Below are 21,568 nucleotides of genomic sequence, written 5' to 3'. Positions count from 1 at the left end.
AATTGCCATTCACAAGCACTATATCAGAGGATTCAAATGTACTATCCTCTGCACCAAAACAGTTCCATTCAACAATCTCCACCATATTGATTTTGGCTGGCTGCCTTGCTTCACCATTCTGTTCTGTATCCATGCTTCCCACTGCATCTTTTTACGGCTGATTCTATGCAAGGAGATGCAAATCCAGCTTGATGGTCACGTACCAACCTTTGGTTTTGCAGGGCTGGATGCTGCACGTCAAGTGAGCATATCTGATTTTGAGATTAATTTTTGGATTAGAAATGCACTTTGACTCTCCAAATATTTCTTCTTCTCCTAGATATATGGCCATTCTCTTCCACTAGGAGATATCACTGGAGACAGGAAGATCACCCCACCCTCAGAAATATTCAGTAGTTAAAGAGCCTTTCAGAAAACCCTTTAAAGGTTTAGATGCAGATATCACTTAATACAGAGGGTCTTAAACTGTGGTCTGCGGACCACTCCAGGTGGTCTGTGGATAGTTCCCTCTAAGGTGCGTGCCTGGGTGGCCGCACACAAGAGAACAAAGGGCCACCCACCTAATTAGTGGAGTTGTGCAGGCGTGGTGAGAGAAGAAGGACCTACTGAGGCGATCTGCCAGCATGTTCCTGACGCTAGGAAGGAGACAGGCCCTCAGGTGGATTGCATGTCAGATGCAGAAATCCCATAGGCGGAGTGCCTCTTGACAGAGGGCCGACGAGCGTGCTACCCTTGCCTGTTGATGTAAAACATTGAGGCTGTGTTGTCCGTCAGCACTCGAACCACTTGGCTGGATAACTGTGGGAGGAAAACCACGCAGGGTAGGCGAACCACCCTGAGCTCTTTGAGGTTTATATGCAATGTCATCTCCTCTGCAGACCATGTACCTTGCATCCTAAGCTGTGATGGTGAGCGTGAACACTGGTATGGAGACCTATGTTAACAGGTGGGTGACCGGTACCGAGAATCCCAATGGAGGCTTTCACAGGATCGGCATCGTACTGAAGGGGAGCGGCTACGATGCTCCCGGTACCGGGGTCGCAGGAACATGTGTGCCTTGGTAGTTCTACACCATACTACAAGCGACCAACACTTAGAACCCACAGAGCAATACCTGGAATCTGGAGACCGGCGCTGAGGGCTCTGATTAGTAGACAGCACTACATCCAAGGCGCGGTGGTTCTGAGCAGTCGAGTGCTGGCGAGGCACTCCCTGAGGTGGCGAGCGGAGCCACGTTGATGGGGACCGAGAGGGTGGTCAAAGGGCAGGCTTAACCCTTGATCTGGGAGCTGCCATCACTGGTCTAGGTGGCACCAGAAGGACAAGAAATCCTGCGCTGCCTGCAGGGCTTCTGGAGTCAACAGCATCTCCAGATGCCGGACTCCCGTGGCGCTGTCCAGCGCGTCCTGGCATGGGCTAACCCGCTCAACTGAAGCTGGGGTCTGACTCCCACTTGGAGGGGATGAGACGCCCTTTGTGGGTCTAGGCTCGCCTCCCGCCCTTTCCTTGCCCTTGCGAACAGGAGACAACCTTGCCCAGTCTTCCTCTTCCTATTGGCCAGGAGGAGGAGGTGGATTTTTGTCCCTCCAATGACAGTACCGGCATGGCGCTCCACACCGAAGCCACAATGCTGTGCACACAGTCTGATCGCAGCTGCTCCGGTGTCAGCGCCAACTCCATAAAGAGCGCTTTAAGTTGGATGTCCTGCTCTTTCTTAGTGTGAGGCTTAAAGCTCTTGCAGATGCATCACCTGTGACTAATATGAGGCTCCCCTAAACACCTTAAACAACTCGTGTGAGGGTCACTGACTGGCATAGGCTTCCTACAACAGTCACAGTTCTTAAACCCCGGGAATGGGGCGTGCTCCATCCCAAAGCTAACTCTGGGACACTAACTAAAAACACACTAAGGGAACTAATACTAACTGATATAACTATTTATAATAGAAGGTTCGCAACGAACAGTTCTAGAGAAGGAAAGGTTTGCCCAAGCAAAGGAACGTTCCAGCACCGTCACTGGCGGTAAGAAGGAACTGAGGGTCGGGGGGAGCCAGTGGTGCCCCTTATAACGCAGCATATGAGTGCCACTCCAGAAGGCACCAGAGCTGGTCCCCTATGGATACCACTGAGGGACCAGTGCATGTGGCAAGCACACACACCTCACATAGAATGCACATGAGCAAACATTCAAAGAATATTTTTTATTAGACAAACTTCTGTTGGTGAAAGACAAGTTTTTGAGCTACACAGAGCTCTTCTTTAAAAGAAAGATGTTTAATACATGATACTGAACTATATCACTTAAAAAATTTTCAAAGAGAAAAAGTTCTACTGCACTGTTATGCAATGGTGTTCAAGAGCATAGCAACTATTTACTAGCTCATATTGTAATGTAAGAGCAGAGGTGAAAGTAAGCTGGTACGCCCTGCTACGGTGTACTGGCAAGAGCCGGTGCGTCGTACTGGGGCGGCCTGGCTTCCTCAGGCAGCAATTTAAAGGGCCTGGGGCTCCCAGCAGCGGCTGGAGCCCCAGGCTCTTTAAATTGCCACCAGAGCCTGGCAGCTGGAGCCCTGGGTTAGCGGCAGCGGGGCTCTGGGGGCTATTTAAAGGGCCCGGGCGGTAGAAGCAGGGGAGTCCTGGGTCCTTTAAATAGCCCCCGGAGCCCTGGGGTAGCAGCGGCAGCGCAGGGCTCCGGCAGTGGTTTAAAGGGTACGGGGTGGTAGTGGTGGCCGAGCCCTGGGTCCTTTAAACTGCTGCCAGAGCCCCCGGCTGCCGCTGCTACCCCAGCAGGGGAGGGCACTTACTGGTACAGTGCGGGCCGGAGCTGGCTCTGACCCCCCCATATCCGCCCCTTCTGCCCGAGGTCCCGCCCTTTCTGGGGGCCAGAGCCAGCCCCAACCCAGCCCCGTACTGGTAAGTCCCTATTTCTACTTTCATCCCTGGGTAAGAGCCTCCCCAAAAGGACTGTTATGTGCAGGGTGCGGCGTTCCCAACACTTCCCATAAAAGGCCAGCGTCTATGATAGCCTCTGACAGTCAAACTCCCCATCACTTGCCTTCACATGGCAGGGATGTTTTTACCAGAAATAGGGATGTGAAAGGCAGGTATCTGGTGCTTTTAGAATAACCAGATTGGTGGGGCCCTTTAGTCTGGGGGTACAGGGGCAGCCTACTAGGAGGAGGAAAATATTGATCTCAAACCCCCATCCCCAGATTAAAAGAAGGCTGGCATTGGGTTGTGGCAACATCAGTACCTTGCTGATGGTGGTTCACCAAGTCTAGACAAACAAGGTGGGAAGAGAGTGGGCGTGTACCTAGTCTAACTGGGGAAAGGCCGTTTTACTGTGGTGTATGAACATTTTCTTCTTTTTGTGGCAAGTTACCAAAGGCCAATAGTAGATACCAGTTATAAAGAGAGGTGAGACTGGCCTCTCTGCCAGGGATTGCTGCCAATGGTAGGAGGGCATTTCAGCCCCATGCCAGAAGTTTGCCAATCTGAAGCCTGGGAACCTCCGACCAATAGAATTTCTGGCAGCCAGCATGTGAACGGTCCTCTGGAGAGCCAGGGGGATAGGAGGTTAGAGTGAAGAGTCAAATGAAAAGCAGTAACCTAGACAGACAAATAAACCCTATGACCATAGGCACGTAGGGATTCACATCCTACACACTAATGCATTAATATTTGTATAAGGTATGTCTTGTAAGGCATCACATGAAAGCAACTTATTAATATCGTTGCAAAATGCATGTGTTAAAGTTATATGTGAAGTTATGAATTCCCTCTGTATGCTGTTACTAAAACATGTTTAAGGCCAGACAGCCTAGCCTAGGTAAAGATGACAAACAGGTCTGTCCTAGACAAAGGATTGTGGGTTTACATCAATTTACATATTAGCAGTAAACAAAGCCATTGAGCTAAACGGCAGGGGTTATATCCTGATCCTGAACTCAAGAAACAGAGAATTAACATGGCTCCGAGAGACCCAGAGACTGAATCCCCAGGTGGTCTTCTTGACTTGTAAGACAAAAGCATTTCTTTGGGGATATAAGGAAGAGAGAGAGACTCTATCTTTCTCCTTCACCTTAGGAGACAAAGAAACCAAACCACTTGACCTCTGACCAGGCTGGCCAGTAAAAAGCTGGAAAGGAGACTGTACATGAGAGAAATCATCTTGAACAAAGATTGTATCTTGCTATATTAAGTTTTAGACTTTCAGATCTGTTTTCACTTTTATTTGCTTGTAACCACCTCTACCTTTCTCTCTTTTACTTGGTATTACTTAATCCATGCTCTTTTGTTAATAAACTTGTTCTACTTCTGCTATAAACAAATTTAGTGCTGTGTTTGAAGGTGATGTACTAAGTCTTTAATGTTCTTATGGCTACAATGACCCATTAAGGAAGTTGATAAGCAAAATATTTCATTTGCCAATATTGAAAGTTGCATTAATGCTAATATTTGGTGCAGCTCATCATTCCAAGTTGGATCCATGCTGTGTATCAAAATGAAGGCTGCAGACAGAAATTGGTGAGTTGGTGGGCTGAGCCCATTTCTGCACAGGTGGCCAGAAAAGAAAGACAGGTTTTTCCACAACACGCTGTGGAAGTATTCGGATAGCAGCTCAGATTAATGTAGCGCTAAGAACTCTAGGATATGCCCCAAGAGGCCTATCACCTCACACAATGGAGTACAATGATAGTGTGGATGCAGTAACTTGAGTAGGGCTTTGAAGTGTGTGCACTCTTGCCTCAATTAGGGCAACTCTAGTGGTCACACGCGAGGGTCAATGACTCATGTTTGCACTGAAGAAATACTCTAAAAGTATCCTCACAATACCCCTGAGGGACAGGTAAGCAAGTATCTCAATTTTATAGATACTTTAATAAAGTTACTTGCCCAAAGCCACATGAGTGACAAATGTAATCAACAGAAGACTCTCAAATCTGCAAAGAAAAAAGCTTACGTGAGCAACTAAAGCTCTTTAAGCACATTTCTCAAATTTGCTGCGATAAATTATTTTAGTGAACTCAAACTGCCAAACAACTAGAAACGAAATTCTTAAGGTCACTATATCCCCTCACAACCTAACCTGCTCTAAGCTGATCCAATGGCATGTATATCTTTACTTGATAACAACTGCTTCTAAGTACGAGTCAGTCTGTCTTTTTTGACGGTGAAGGAAGAGGAAAAGAAAAGCTTAATACTTGTTCCCCTCCCAATCACTAATTTGCCCATTTATAAAGCACCGTGCCAGATGCAGAATTGAAAGGAAACCCCATCTTCTTGCTCAAAATGAAACTGTTTATTATCCCCCACCCCCTAAAAAAATGGTTACTCATCTTCTTGTTGTTCTTTGAGATGTATTACAGTGTGTTCGGTACACTGTAGGTATGCGTGCGTCAAAGTTTTCCCTAGCAGTATCCATAGGGGCAGTTCTGCCCTCTCATCTCCTTGTTCCATACTGAGGGTATACAGAGTGGAGTCACCATGGCCCTTTCTTCAGTTCCTTCACACTGAAAACCAATGGTAGGCTCCAATGCATTGGGAAAGGAAGGTGGGACGTATAACAGATATATGTAACACATCTCGAAGAACAGTTACAAGAAGGTTTCAGAGTAACAGCCGTGTTAGTCTGTATTCGCAAAAAGAAAAGGAGTACTTGTGGCACCTTAGAGACTAACCAATTTATTTGAGCATAAGCTTTCCTGAGCTACAGCTCACTTCATCGGATGCATATTGTGGAAAGTGTAGAAGATCTTTTTATACACACAAAGCATGAAAAAATACCTCCACTCACCCCACTCTCCTGCTGGTAATAGCTTATCTAATGTGATCACTCTCCTTACAAGGTGTATGATAATCAAGTTGGGCCATTTCCAGCACAAATCCAAGTTCTCTCTCCCTCTCTCCCCCCCACCCCACACAAACCCACTCTCCTGTTAGTAATAGCTTATCTAAAGTGACCACTCTCCTTACAATGTGTATGATTATCAAGGTGGGCCATTTCCAGCACAAATCCAGGGTTTAACAAGAACATTTGTGGGGGGGGGGGGGGGGGAACAAGGGGAAATAGGCTTGAATAGCGACTGGGAGTGGCTAAGTCATTATGCAAGGTAACCTAAGTTAATTGTATCCAATTTGCAAATGAATTCCAATTCAACAGTCTCTCGCTGGAGTCTGGATTTGAAGGTTTTTTGTTGTAATATCGCAACTTTCATGTCTGTAATCGCGTGACCAGAGAGATTGAAGTGCTCTCTGACTGGTTTATGAATGTTATAATTCTTGACATCTGATTTGTGTCCATTTATTCTTTTACGTAGAGACTGTCCAGTTTGACCAATGTACATGGCAGAGGGGCATTGCTCGCACATGATGGCATATATCACATTGGTAGACGTGCAGGTGAACGAGCCTCTGATAATGTGGCTGATGTTATTAGGCCCTGTGATGGTGTCCCCTGAATAGATATGTGGGCACAGTTGGCAACGGGCTTTGTTGCAAGTATAGGTTCCTGGGTTAGTGGTTCTGTTGTGTGGTATGTGGTTGTTGGTATTTGCTTCAGGTTGGGGGGCTGTCTGTAGGCAAGGACTGGCCTATCTCCCAAGATTTGTGAGAGTGTTGGGTCATCCTTCAGGATAGGTTGTAGATCCTTAATAATGTTTTGGAGGGGTTTTAGTTGGGGGCTGAAGGTGACGGCTAGTGGCATTCTGTTATTTTCTTTGTTAGGCCTGTCCTGTAGTAGGTGACTTCTGGGAACTCTTCTGGCTCTATCAGTCTGTTTCTTCACTTCCGCAGGTGGGTATTGTAGTTGTAAGAATGCTTGATAGAGATCTTGTAGGTGTTTGTCTCTGTCTGAGGGGTTGGAGCAAATGCGGTTGTATCGCAGAGCTTGGCTGTAGACAATGGATCGTGTGGTGTGGTCAGGATGAAAGCTGGAGGCATGTAGGTAGGAATAGCGGTCAGTAGGTTTCCGGTATAGGGCGGTGTTTATGTGACCATCGTTTATTAGCACTGTAGTGTCCAGGAAGTGGATCTCTTGTGTGGACTGGACCAGGCTGAGGTTGATGGTGGGATGGAAATTGTTGAAATCATGGTGGAATTCCTCAAGGGCTTCTTTTCCATGGGTCCAGATGATGAAGATGTCATCAATATAGCGCAAGTAGAGTAGGGGCGTTAGGGGACAAGAGCTGAGGAAGCGTTGTTCTAAGTCAGCCATAAAAATATTGGCATACTGTGGGGCCATGCGGGTACCCATAGCAGTGCCACTGATTTGAAGGTATACATTGTCCCCAAATGTAAAATAGTTATGGGTAAGGACAAAGTCACAAAGTTCAGCCACCAGGTTAGCCGTGACTTATCGGGGATAGTGTTCTTGACGGCTTGTAGTCCATCTTTGTGTGGAACGTTGGTGTAGAGGGCTTCTATATCCATGGTGGCCAGGATGGTGTTATCAGGAAGATCACCGATGGATTGTAGTTTCCTCAGGAAGTCAGTGGTGTCTCAAAGGTAGCTGGGAGTGCTGGTAGCGTAGGGCCTGAGGAGGGAGTCTACATAGCCAGACAATCCTGCTGTCAGGGTGCCAATGCCTGAGATGATAGGGCGCCCAGGATTTCCAGGTTTATGGATCTTGGGTAGTAGATAGAATATCCCACGTCAAGGTTCCAGGGGTGTGTCTGTGAGGATTTGATCTTGTGCTTTTGCAGGGAGTTTCTTGAGCAAATGCTGTCGTTTCTTTTGGTAACTCTCAGTGGGATCAGAGGGTAATGGCTTGTAGAAAGTGGTGTTGGAGAGCTGCCAAGCAGCCTCTTGTTCATATTCCAACCTATTCATGATGACAACAGCACCTCCTTTGTCAGCCTTTTTGATTATGATGTCAGAGTTGTTTCTGAGGCTGTGGATGGCATTGTGTTCCGCACGGCTGAGGTTATGGGGCAAGTGATGCTGCTTTTCCACAATTTCAGTCCGTGCACGTCGGCGGAAGCACTCTATGTAGAAGTCCAGTCTGCTGTCTCGACCTTCAGAAGGAGTCCACCTAGAATCCTTTTTGTAGTGTTGGTAGGGAGGTCTCTGTGGATTAGTATGTTGTTCAGAGGTATGTTGGAAATATTCCTTGAGTCGGAGACGTCGACAAGAAGGCGAGTAACCATTTTTTCCTTCAAGTGCTTGCATATTTCCATTATACTGTCGGTGAGTCCCAAACTGTTATCAAAGGCTGTGGAGTTTGGAGCTCATTGGGAGAGGGACTACAAGAGACTGCTTTCCCTACGTTGGCACGGTCTCTTGAAATATACAAGCCTTTGAAGAACAACTTTCAAATGACAGGTATGAATCAGCGCTCTAAATACTGATATTAAAAAATACAATATACCTGGAATAAATTGACTGAACTCATTTAAAAAAAATCAGATAAGAATAAATTACAGCACAACTAATTTATTCTTTAAAACAACCAACCAAATAAAAAATCTGAACAAAAAACACAAGCACAAAAACCCCATGCCTACCCCCCTATTTGAACAAACATTTCATTTAGATTTCAATTCTTCAGCTCCCAAGTACCTTTAATCACATTTGGTCCTACGCACTATGTGTTACAATGAGTCAATAAATAGTTCAGTACGCTCCAATGATTCTATGACAAATTTCTCAAATGATGTGGCAGGGTTTCCAGTAATTATGACTGTAATTAGGCAATTCTTTACATTGCAGTTACATAAGCTCTTGGTGACTAGAAGATGTCTGACTAATGTTCAGATTAGTTAGGTTATTTTTAGATAACCAAAAATGGTATTTGGAATAAACTTTTAAAAAACTGGTTATTTAATGTTAGGCTCCTATGTTCGCATTTTAGGCAACTAAATAAGCAGTCCAATTGATAAGTGCTGAGTATCCAGCAGATCCAGATGAAGTAAGTGCGGTTATGCATGGGAGCAAGGGTCAAGTTGCTTGGAGAGACTGTAGGATAAGGGCATTGGTTGACAGATAAGAGCATCAGGTCATTCCATGGGACCATCACCAACCTTACCAAAACTGTTCGGAGGTAGTTATCAGGAAACTTGTGAAGTGTCAATTATCAGTAGCTATCTGAACAGGATAGCTAAGCCTCCAGAAGTATTTTATTCCAGCCTGCAGATACCTGGCTCAGTTTTTAAAGAACTTCAGAAAGAATCATGTACAGTTTTAAATGTTTGGCAAAAATAGCACTTTACAATACTTGTTGCCAAGATCAATTCTTATTTCTAAACAGTAACTCTTGTCAATTCTCTAAATAAAAACATGCAGTTATTCTCTGACAAAACCACCATTAGCAAGCACATATTGCATTAAACAAATAGGAATAAGGTGTTGAGCCCATTTGTTTTTCACAGGATTGAGTGTCTCCCTATCACTGGGTTTTATTTAATCAAATGAGAATTTCAGAAGTGACTGCAATTTTTAATTAGCATTAATAAAACTCCCCACAAATGTATTACCAAGAAAACACCTTTGTTATCCTCACATAAAACCCTGTGACAGTCTGTACTCTTCCAAACCAATCCGCATTCATTTAACAATAGTTTCTGTGACCTGGAAAATGAATGTGAAATAGGATTCTTCTGCAGAGCATTAGCTACCCTATGTCAGCACCTGAGGTATATTCACTCATCTTGGACAAATGTCTTGATCCACATCCATTCATCTGTACGGATGCACCTTTTGGATTCTATGCTCAACTTCCACCTCTGAAGTCACTACCCTGTTCCTAAGTGCAGAGCAAACTTCTGCGCCCCTTTATTTCCTCTTACAGCTTCTTAATCATCATTCCTCTGTCCAGCAGAAGCCATGTTCTTTCCCTCTCCTAGGCTGCTTAAACTGAACCTGAAGTACTATAAAATGAAGAGATGGTGGCAAATAATCAGCATACCATGGATGATTCAGTAATTGAAGTTAGCCTGGGACTCTGGAAACCAGAGTTCAATTCTCTGCTTCCCCACAAATTTCCCTTGTGATCTGGGGCATGTCATTTCTCGCTGTGCCTCAGCTCCCAATCTGTAAAATGGGCCTAATAATACTTTCCTACTTCACAGGGGTATTGTGAGGATAAATACATTAAAGTTCATGAAGCATTCCAATACCACAGTAATGGGGGCCAGATAAGTACACTGAATGAAAAGAATTCCTAGATTGTAGCACAAAAGAGCAATTGGCTTGAATGACTAATGTGACTTCCAATAAGGAAGACAAATAACCTTTTCATGACTCAGGTGGAAAAATAATTTTTGAGAGATGTGGAGGTGCAGAAAAGGTACCCTGTAAGTTTGTAGTTCAGCAGGAACAAGGAAGTTAATTTCATCTAATCATTCAATCTGATAACAACATACATTACATTACATACACTTGCCATTCTTTCATACCATTTTGCTGCAATCTGTAGCAAAGGATGGGATATAAAGGGAATTTCAAAACAGCATAGAAATGTTGACTTACAAGTTAAATATTTTGCTTTGCAAAATCCTCTGATGGAGATGTCCACATGACAATTATAAGTTAGCTGACAGATTCTAAATGATTTTTAACTCTCAGTTCATGATAGTCCAGGAATCACTTCGTCATTATCTGAAAAAACGATAGGTTTGAGGGTTTAACCGTTCTCTTGGTCTTTCTCCCACAGTTTCTTCAGAAAGGTTTGCCTTTCTTTGAACTTTGCGTGCTCTGAAGAGAAAACATGATCTACCCTTGGTGCATACATGTTGGCTCTCAGCTTCTTGATGTCACCAACCACACCCAGACAGCCACCTACTTTTGTTTACAAGCTCAGCAACTATTCCTCAGCAAATCAGATGCTCTTTACTGTTGCTTAACATTCTCCAGTAGGTTTCTCTCAATGTATTTTACTATACTACTTAACCACCACCACCTAGAAAGGGACAATAATAGTTTTGATATTTCTTAGAACAGGCAGTGACAATTCTTTCATTCTTGACATCCAACCAAAATCGGTACATCTAATTATTTTTTATTCTTTTTTTTAAAAAGAACAGCACTTTATCACGTATTCTTTCTTCTCTGTTATGGTATCTTCATATTGTGTTACTACTACCAGAGAGATAATTTTGGGGCTCTTATTAGCCAAAAGTTTACTCAGCTTGTCACCACATTATTAAACACTACTTGGAATCACAGAATTTAATGATTTCTTAAAGTAAATGCTCATGAAATGACTCTGGTAGTTAACTATGTTTACCTCATTGTAGTTTTATTGCTAATAAAGGCATTCTCTGCTCAAGGACAGAAAATTGAATTGCAACAAATTTTAATATAAGCATGAAATAATTTTAGGGTAAATGTAGATTAGGAAAATATTTCAATTCAAGTTCTCTGTACCGGAGCAGAGGCACTCTCCTCATGGATAATCCTGAAGCAAACTATAGCAGAAGAGTAAGAAGAGAGAGCGAGCCTCTGCTTTTATACAAAGGGGAAAGAGGGAGGGATTTTTCTCCTCGAGTTATACATTACATCTGTACTTGACAGTAGTATTGCTGCTTACAAGTTTGCCGCTTAAAAGTTGAATCAAAAGTCTATTGACATAAACAGCATTTATTCAATGAACGAGGAGGGGATTTAAAATCAGGCGTTTTGTTGTTGTTGTTTTGGGGGGAGCGTTGGGGGAGGGAACGGCATTTGTAGGAAGTGTGACATGCGTTCAGTTATTATCATAGCATAGTGGTGGCAGAGGGTGTGGAGGAAAGCAGAAAATTCTGAACCCCTGAGAGTATGTCTACACAGGTGCTCGGGGCACTGTCGCGCAGCCTGGGTTGACACACTCGTGCTAGCATACTAAAAATAGCAATGTAGAGACACTGGCTCTGAAGCTTAGGGAGGGACAGGCCCAAATGTCAAAGCAACATCTACAACAGCTGTTTTTAGCATGCTAGCCCAAGCACCACTAGCCTGCATCTGTCAACACAGGCTGCAAGATTCACTCCCACCAGCTGTCAAGATGTACCCGAAAAGGCTCAGAAGCCAGAAGGCAAAAAACAGAACCCCCAACAATTTATTTAAAATCTCATGATTGCTGGGACCCTATTCATGATAGCTGACGTGGGGAGAACTCCACTGCCTATTAAATTTGCCATGAAACAGTTTACATGGTATCAATAACCTCATGTTATCTTATTCCACTTATAACAAATAGAAGAAGAGGAGTGTGCAGGCCCATGTGAGAGAGCAATAAGACTAATGCCCCCAGAATGGCTTTTTTCAGTTTATTAAAAAACTGCAACCACCTACCCTCAAAATAAAATTTACTATCACTTGTGATCCAAGTATTTACATGCCAGGCCCCTCTTACGAAAGGGAATGTCATGTTTCAAAACAGTACTATTATTTCAAAGGAAACTGAAGTCTTGAGCATGACTACATTGCTATTAAAAGCAAAATGGCAGACATTCCTTTGTGCTACCCAACCCTCTCCAGTTAATATCACAGCACATGTGATTCTGACTAGTGAGAGACCAATGTGCTGGACTCAGAAGTGGAGGCAGAGAGGGGTTTTTCTTCTGTGGCATCCAAGGTTCAGCTCTCCACCTGCCTGGGGATATAATCTGGCTGCTGCTCTGATTTAGCCTCTTATGCCGTTTTTCTTCAACAAAGGGAACTCTGAAGGTCCTTCTCACGCCCTCACACAGACGCATACACACCCCTCTCTACAAATCCCTGGGTAACATAACAGTGAATGTTAGTATTACACAGCTGATAAGTTCTGCCACGCATGTTCATCGACTTTTAGTCACTTTTTCTAGAGCTAATCTCTGGGACCCACAAAGCCCACAGCTGTGACTCCTTGCCCTCAGATTTCAGGGATCGCACATGTGAACAGAGTACTTCTGCTCATTACAAAAATATTTCTACCTCACAGATTGGCCTTTGGGACTTGTGAGACGCATAGCCAATCTATTGATTTGGGGTGGGGGTTGGGGGGAACGGCAGGTCCATATGTGGAGGAAAGGGACGCCAACACCACGCAAGCTGCTTACACATAGCTTCAGTTGCTATAAGGTCCAGCCAGGTGACTGTCCGCAACTGAGCCAGCTACTCTGCTAGTCAGCCACTGTGACCCCCACTTCCCTTTGTAGCCAAACTTAAATGCAAGAGTCAGTGTGGTATAGAGCAAGGAAGTCCTACGTTCTGACCAGGGCATTGACAGACTCCTTCTTGAGCCTTAGTTAAGTCACTTAACCTTCCTGTGTTTGTTTCCTTCCTCTGTAAAAAGGGTTAATGTTTACCTTCACTGGGATATCATGATCATTAGACAATGTTTGTAAAGTGCTAGCACAAGTGCATATAAAACCTTCCAGACGCTACAGGCAAAGTGATTCTCAGGCTCTAGTTAGTTCATATTGAGAATTGCAGAGAATTACAGCATCATTTCCCAGATCACAGGGCATCATGCCCACTGGGGACGCAAAGAACTAGCTTAAGCTGGGGCAAAGTGGTAGCGCAAAGTTTCCTCCATGCTGCCCTGGTGACATGGTAGGATTCATAGATTCCAAAGCCAGGAGGGGCCATTGTGATCATATAGTCTGTCCTCCTACATAACAACAGGTCATAGAATTTCCCCAGAAAAATTTCTTTTAGAAAAACATCCAATCTCTATTTTAAAATGGATGAAGAATTCACCATGAAGAATTCACCATGACCCTTGGTAAATTGTTCCAATCGTTAATTATTCGCTGTTAAAAATTTACACGTTATTTCCAGTTTGAATTTGTCTCGCTTCACTTTCCAGCCATTGGATCATCTTTTATACCTTTCTCTGCTAGATCAAAGAGCCCAGGTAAGTACTTACAGGCTGGAATCAAGTGACCCCTTAACCTTCTCGTTGTTAAGATAAATAAATTGGGCCACTTGAGTGGATCACTGTAAGGCAGGTTTCCTAATCCTTTAATTATTCTCATGGCTCCTCTCTGAACTCTATCCACTTTTTCAACAGAAGAGAGCACAACTGAAGTCATTTCCCTGAAGTGAGGCTCAGCTTTCAAAAGCTTGGGAAATGCTGCCCTCGAGCACTTTAAAATGTTGGCAATTATGCACATTACCTGGCACAAGCAACTAAAGGACATTTCTCTTACAGTGATAAGCCAAGAGGGAGGCAACAATACCCAGTGCATGCATTTTTATAAACTAACCATCAGTTCAATATTTAAGTGCTCTGAAGAATTTTCAGTGACCCCCTCCAAAAGAGTACCTCTGCCTGTGCATGGTGATATAATAATAGCACAGAGGAGATGGTTACATCTGAGCGTGGGGGAAAGCGCCTTGTTTGGCCAGCTCACCTAAACGCATTTACAGTTAGCTTTGTTTTTTGTGTAGTCCAGAATGAATAATCAATATGAGCATAAGACAGAGCTCTATGTTTTGTTAGGAGATTTTTACATTTAAAAGCAGTAAGGGAATTACACAGTAACACACCATTTTCAAGTTAATACTGGTGAATTTCTAAACATCAACACAAAACATTTTTAAGAACAAAGTAAAAACTTAGCAGAAAAAGTAAATAATAGACATCAGGAGACTGTAAAAAAAGCAACCTTGTTATGACAGGATACCTATGAAAATTATGATGTTTTGTCACTATAAGCATTTCTTATGCTTGGCTATACTGTAGGAAGACAGAAAAAGGCACAAGGATTAGTTGCACCTAATGTTTAGGAAATATCACCTCAAACATTTTGCTTATATTTTGTCTATTGCACTTTTTCATCTCTTTTTAGAGCGTAAGCGCTTCAGGATACAGATTGTGTCTCCCTATGTGTTTATATCACACCAAGCACATTTGAGGTAAGAAATAAGGCACACTGTGTTTTCACTGTTATATAAGTCTCAGATACCATTCCGAAAACAAAGCACAACGCTCCTACTGACTGCGCTCGAATAAAGAACCTGAAGAAGAGCTCTGTGTAAGCTCAAAAGCTGTCTCTCTCACCAACAGAAAATGATCCAAGAAGATATAACCTCACCCACCTTGTCTCTCAAATAAAGATGCATTTACTTTCAGGAGAAAAATATTTCCGACTTTTGTCCTTACCTTATTCCTTGCTCACAATCAGAAACAGCAATGTACCATATCCAAGAGTAGCAAGAGCCTGCAGTATTAATGTAAATCCCAAATCTATTTTACAGGCCTCAGAATTCTAGTTTCCAAGCAGACACACACCTCAGCTTATGTTTCTACACGTTTAGCAAGGCTTTAACATAACTAAGAAGGTATTCAAAGAGCTGCTAGGTATAATGATGATTCATATCAAAGACAGCTACAAAGAAATGCCTGTGGGTGAAAGAGTTTAAAAAAAACAAAACTAAACTCCACCTATAGTGTCTCCACCCTTCAAGGTAGTTCTTTTAAAATCCTGTGCTCGAATAGTCATAACCCTGTTCAGTGTGCTTATCCATTTTGCATATGTATTTGTTATAGTAATGCATCAAGAGCACAAGGGGTTCAAAAGTCTTCCTATAAAAAAAAAGCTAAACAAAATTTAATCTTTGTGTTTTTGTTTCTCTCACTTAGCCCAAATAAAAGCATAAAAAGAAATGAAAAAGTTTACAAAATATTTTACTCCAGAATCTTTAAAACAAAACCAAACCACACATTTACATGAGTGAAAACGAATGATCTTAGCTCAGAACAAACGCGCATGCACCTATAAATTTGAATTTCCCCTACGTCATGTCAATCCACTGAATTTTCTTAAAAGCAAATAATCTGGAACTTTAACAAGAAGTGGAAGAAGAAATAAGCAAATTTAGTGACATTGTTTCAGAGTAGCAGCTGTGTTATTATCTGCAAAAAGAAAAGGAGGACTTGTGGCACCTTAGAGACTAACCAATTTATTCGAGCATAAGCTTTCGTGAGCTACAGCTCACTTCATCGGATGCATGACATTGGTGATTTTTAGGAGCAGAAACAGTCAACACAGGAGTGCTGGGTAACAGCTGTGCTAATGAGCAGTAATAAGCAGACTGAGCTGATAAACAGGTTTCGCAGAGTTTAAACCAATAGACAAGGTGAGGGACAGGCACATGCAAAGAGGCTCCATTACTGATGTGCAGGCCTCAAACTTTAGATAAGCAACCTCACATTTCATGCTTAACCAAACCTTGTACGCTGGATATCTCACAATTGCAGATCTGCTCAGGAGAGTTCTTGTACTTCCATGTTACCAACTTGTCTAAGCATATCATGTTAAATTTCTGTTGAAACCCACAACACAAGAACAAAGGGGCATTCAATGAAATTAAAAGGTGGCAAGCTCAAAAATGATAAAAGGAAATACTTTTGCACAGAATGTATAACTAGACTGTGGAATTCATTGTGGCTGAGAAATTAGCAAGATTCAAAATAGGACTGGACATTTATATGGATAAAAAGAATATCCAGAGTTATAATTAATGATGCCAAAAATTTTGGGAGGGATATTAAACCCACAGCATCAGGGCTTACAGGAGTTTCTACCTATTAGAGATAAGTTTGAGACCTAATGTGGGAGCAGATTATCCCACCTCTGCCTACTGCAGGGTTCTTACACCTTCCTGTGGAGCCTCTGGTAATTGCCAGTGTCAGAAACAGGATACTGGAGTGGACTAGATGGACCCCAGGGCTGATCCAGTGTGGCAATTCCTATGTTCCTAAGCGCAGAGACATGCAAATGAACTAAATATCAAGGTGGTTTGCTCAGTTTGAATTTGAATCTTTCTATAGTATATCCTCAGGAAGAAAACTGGCAACTCCATGAGCAGGGAAGTTTAAAAAACTGAGAAAAAGAGAATACACTGTAATAAAAGTTACTTATTTTGGATGAGTCATTCATCGTTACTACTAATTTCAGGGTGGCTGTGTAGGTTTTTTTTCTGGTTAGCCCTGTCAGCTTCTCCTGCTGTTTCTTCTCCCAACACAATGATGTTTTTTTCTTGTGAAGATGAAAGCAACATAAAACCTGCTGTTATGGTCAGCCAGACTCAAGCAGCCACATTACTACTGCCCAATACCCAAACGATAGGGTAGCGGGGGTGGGGGAGTAACAGGCAATCAAGAAACACAGAGGAAATCTGGAGATAGACACACAACTCCTGTACGCAGTGTGTTGTAGTCATGTCGGTTCCAGAATATTAGAAAGACAAGGTGAGTGTGGTATCTATTGAACAGATCGTTTAATTTTGTTCAATCTTACATTTAGCAGTGACGCTCTGAGTACCTTTCCCAGAACTGGAGAGCTCTGTGTAGCTCGAAAACTTGTCTCTGTCACCAACAGAAGGTGGTCCAATAAAAGATATTACCTCACCCACGTTGTCTCATACATGCTTGCCTACAGGTGATAGTGACAGAATCTGGTGTCTTAGAGCTCTATATTAACAGGTTTTTTGTTTGTTCCCAAAATATTAAAAGCATAACATACATCCCTCTTACAAGCCTTATTACAGAGAAGAGCAATTGGTCTGCACCATTAGGGCTGATCAAGTCTTTAGGCTGAAAGGGAGTGGAGAAAGGGTTAAAAGCAGCCCTGGGGAGGCTATGCAGCAGACAGCCAATCAGTGAGGGGCTGCAAGGAGCTGCCAATCAGAGCAGAGCAGGCTCATATATAGAGAGAGCTCCCTGGGCTCCCAAGAGGAGTCAGTTCCCTCTTGGGAGCCCAGGGAGAAAGGACTAGATCCCTGAGGGAACCGCTAGCACCCTGGACAGAGCAGGGTCAGGGTCAGGGAGTGAGAGGGAGCTCCAGCCTGACAGGCTGAAAGACAGAAGCCCGGGTACAAGAGCAGAAAAGATGCTAGGGCTACAGGGAAGTGGCCCAGGGAAATGGACGGTGGAGGTTGAAAGAGACACAGCATGTGGCTGCCGCCTAGAAGCTCCCTGGGTCGGGAACTAGAGTAGTATGTGGGCTCGGGTCTCCCCCCATCCTCCTCCACAGGAACTTGCCACTGAGGGGAGTGGCCAGTGAAGGGTTGCAGTTTGCCACTGAAACAAGTGGCTAAAACCTTGGGCTGCAGTTGGCCACAGAGGCGAGTGGCCCCACAGTATGCCAACATTTTTATGGTGGCCTTAGAACAATGCTTCCTCAGCCCTTGTCCCCTAATGACCCTACTCTACTTGTGCTACATTGATGACATCTTCATCATCTGGACCCATGGAAAAGGAGCTCTTGAGGAATTCCACCATGATTTCAACAATTTCCATCCCACCATCAACCTCAGCCTGGACCAGTCCACACAAGAGATCCACTTCCTGGACACTACAGTGCTAATAAGCGATGGTCACATAAACACCACCCTATACCGGAAACCTATTGACCGCTATACTTACCTATATGCCTCCAGCTTTCATCCAGACCACACCACACGATCCATTGTCTACAGCCAAGCTCTGCGATACAACCGCATTTGCTCCAACCCCTCAGACTGAGACAAACACCTACAAGATCTCCATCAAGCGTTCTTACAACTACAACACCCACCTGCTGAAGTAAAGAAACAGACTGACAGAGCCAGAAGAGTACCCAGAACTTATCTACTACAGAACAGGCCCAACAAAGAAAATAACAGAACGCCATTAGCAATCACCGTCAGCCCCCAACTAAAACCTCTCCAACGCATCATCAAGGATCTACAACCTATCCTGAGGGACGACCCATCACTCTCACAGATCTTGGGAGACAGGCCAGTCCTTGCTTACAGACAGCTCCCCAACCTGAAGCAAATACTCACCAGCAACCACACAACAAAAACACTAACCCAGGAACCTATCCTTGCAACAAAGCCCGTTGCCAACTGTGTCCACATATCTATTCAGGGGACACCATCATAGGGCCTAATCACATCAGCCACACTATCAGAGGCTCATTCACCTGCACATCCACCAATGTGATATATGCCATCATGTGCCAGCAATGCCCCTCTGCCATGTACATTGGCAAACTGGACAGTCTCTACGTAAAAGAATAAATGGACACAAATCAGATGTCAAGAATTATAACATTCATAAACCAGTCGGAGAACACTTCAATCTCTCTGGTCACGCGATTACAGACCTAAAAGTCGCAATTCTTCAACAAAAAAAACTCCAAAAACAGACTCCAACGAGAGACTGCTGAATTGGAATTAATTTGCAAACTGGACACCATTAAATTAGGCTTGAATAAAGACTGGGAGCGGATGTGTCATTACACAAAGTAAAACTATTTCCCCATGTTTATTTCCCCCCCTACTGTTCCTCACACATTCTTGTCAACTGCTGGAAATGGCCCACCTTGATTATCACGACAAAAGGTTATGGTTTTTTTTCCCCTCTCCTGCTGGCAATAGCTCACCTTACCTGATCACTCTCGTTACAGTGTGTATGGTAACACCCATTGTTTCATGTTCTCTGTCTATATAAAATCTCCCCACTGTATTTTCCACTGCATGCATCCGACGATGCTGTAGCTCATGAAAGCTTATGCTCAAATAAATTTGTTAGTCTCTAAGGTGCCACAAGTTTTTCTTTTTGCGGATATAGACTGACATGGCTGCTACTCTGAAACCTATAAAACCCAAGAGATTTATTTTAAAAAATCATAACCTATTTAACCTGATATTCCTCCTCTCAAAACCCCTCAAAAACTTTACAGGCCAATCTTCAGCTAATGTACATAGGAATATCACCATTTAAGTTAATTTCCATTAGCTGAGGCTCTGACCTTAAGTTGTTTTTTAATAAAAAACTCTATTGATCTTGGCTTCCAGTTCCAACAAGCATATTCATTCCTTTTCAGAAAAATGTATTTTATGATTGCCTGCCAAAAGAAGAGGGTAAAAAATGTTTGGTTACAGCCAGTCAAACGCCCATGTTGGCACAAGAAGAAATGGATATAAACTGGCCATCAATAAGTTTAGGCTTCAAATTAGATGAAGGTTTCTAATAATCAGCGGAGTGAAGTTCTGGAACAGCCTTCCAAGGAGAGATAAAAAACCTAACTTGTTTGAAGATCAAACTTGATTAAGTTTATGGAGGGGATGATCTGATGAGACTGCCTACAATGATATATTGCCCATCCACAACAGCTTGTAGGAAATATCTCCAGCAGCTGGAAATGAGACACTAAATGGGGAGGGCTCTTGAGTTACTACAGAGAATTTTTTCGCAGGTGTCTGGCTGGTGGATCTTGCCCACATGCTCAGGATCTAACTGACTTCCATATTGGGGATTAGGAAGGAACTTTCCCACATTTCAGATTAGTAGAGACAATGGAGGTTTTTCACCTTCCTGTGCAGTGTGGGGCATGGATCACTCACCAGTTTGAACTAAAGTAAAGAGTGGATTCTCTGTAACTTGAAGTCTTTAAATCAAGATTTAAGAACTTCCCAGTAACTCAGCAGGAGGTTATGGGCCTATTAGTGGGTGGGTGAAGTTCTGTTGACTGAGACATACAGGTGGTCAGACTAGATCAGTGGTTCTCAACCTTTCCTGACTTACTGTACCCCTTGCAGGAGTCTCATATGTCTTGCATACCCCAAGTTTCACCTCATTTAAAAACTACTTGCTTACAAATCAGACATAAAAATACAAAAAAGTGTCACAGCACACTATTACTGAAAAATTGCTTACTTTTTCATGTTTACCACAGCATTATAAATCAATTGGAATAGAAATATTGTACTTACATTTTAGTATGTAGAGCAGCATAAACAAGCTATTGTCTGTATGACATTTTAGTTTGTACTGACTTGGCTAGTGCTTTTTATGTAGCCTGTTGTAAAACGATGCAAACATCTAGATCAGTTGGTGTACCCCCTGGAAGACCTCTGTGTACTCCGAGGGGTGCACATACCTCCGGCTGAGAGCCACATGATCATGATGGTCCTTTCTGGCCTTAAAGACTGTAAGTAATGGAAGTTTCTGTAGGCTTCTAGCAAATGCAAACTAAAATTAAGACAGGGAATATATATAATGTCCTCCATGTCCAGACATATGGTGCTCCATGGATGCATCATAATTATCTCAGCAGAAATTCCATGCCTGCTTTTCCCTACCCACTGTGTTATGCCATCTCTTTAGCAACACGATTCCTTGGAGCCAGGCTGTCTCTGGCTGGCTGCTGTCGCCTTTTTATCAGAAACATTCCTACTCCCGTGAGAGCTCCCACCAAAGTTAGTCAGCAGTGTGTGGATTCCTCATACCGTAGATAGGAATGACAATGCCTTATCCCCTCCTCTGTATGCAGATCCACAGCCCCCCAGAAAGAATGTGGATTAGGGACTGGGTACCACAGAGAGAACTCTGCCTTCCACACCTCCTGGACAGGGCTCTACAGGGCAGTGTAGATCAAAGGTAGGTTGCTTTGAAGATGGTGTTTCAGACTGGACTCACTATGCCTCATAGTGTTAAACAAAATACGTTATTTTTTCCACAGGAACATGCTGCAGACTGAATAAGCAAAATGTGCAACTGGATGAGACAGTAAGATCAAGAATATCTGTAGAAACCATGAATACATTAGATATGTTAGCTGCACTAGAAGGAAACGAGAGAGGAATACAGTGAAGAATTAATAACAGTTCTT

General features: G+C 43.2%; 1 protein-coding gene across 8 annotated transcripts in view; it reads right to left on the bottom strand.

The window, feature by feature from the left end:
* Positions 1 to 21,568, bottom strand: part of NEDD4L (NEDD4 like E3 ubiquitin protein ligase) — a 363,163-nt gene that overhangs the window by 223,191 nt on the left and 118,404 nt on the right. The window contains exon 1 of one of the 8 annotated variants that reach the window (XM_077816714.1): positions 10,467 to 10,502. The exons of the other annotated variants lie outside the window; for them this stretch is intronic. The gene's annotated coding sequence lies outside the window, so the exon portion shown is untranslated. Of the gene's footprint in view, positions 1 to 10,466; positions 10,503 to 21,568 lie in introns of those variants that run through there. 8 annotated transcript variants of the gene reach the window in all.

This window comes from Eretmochelys imbricata, chromosome 5, assembly GCF_965152235.1.
Source record: "Eretmochelys imbricata isolate rEreImb1 chromosome 5, rEreImb1.hap1, whole genome shotgun sequence".
Lineage (NCBI taxonomy): Eukaryota > Metazoa > Chordata > Testudines > Cheloniidae > Eretmochelys > Eretmochelys imbricata.
This window is presented reverse-complemented; position numbering and strand designations above follow the sequence as displayed.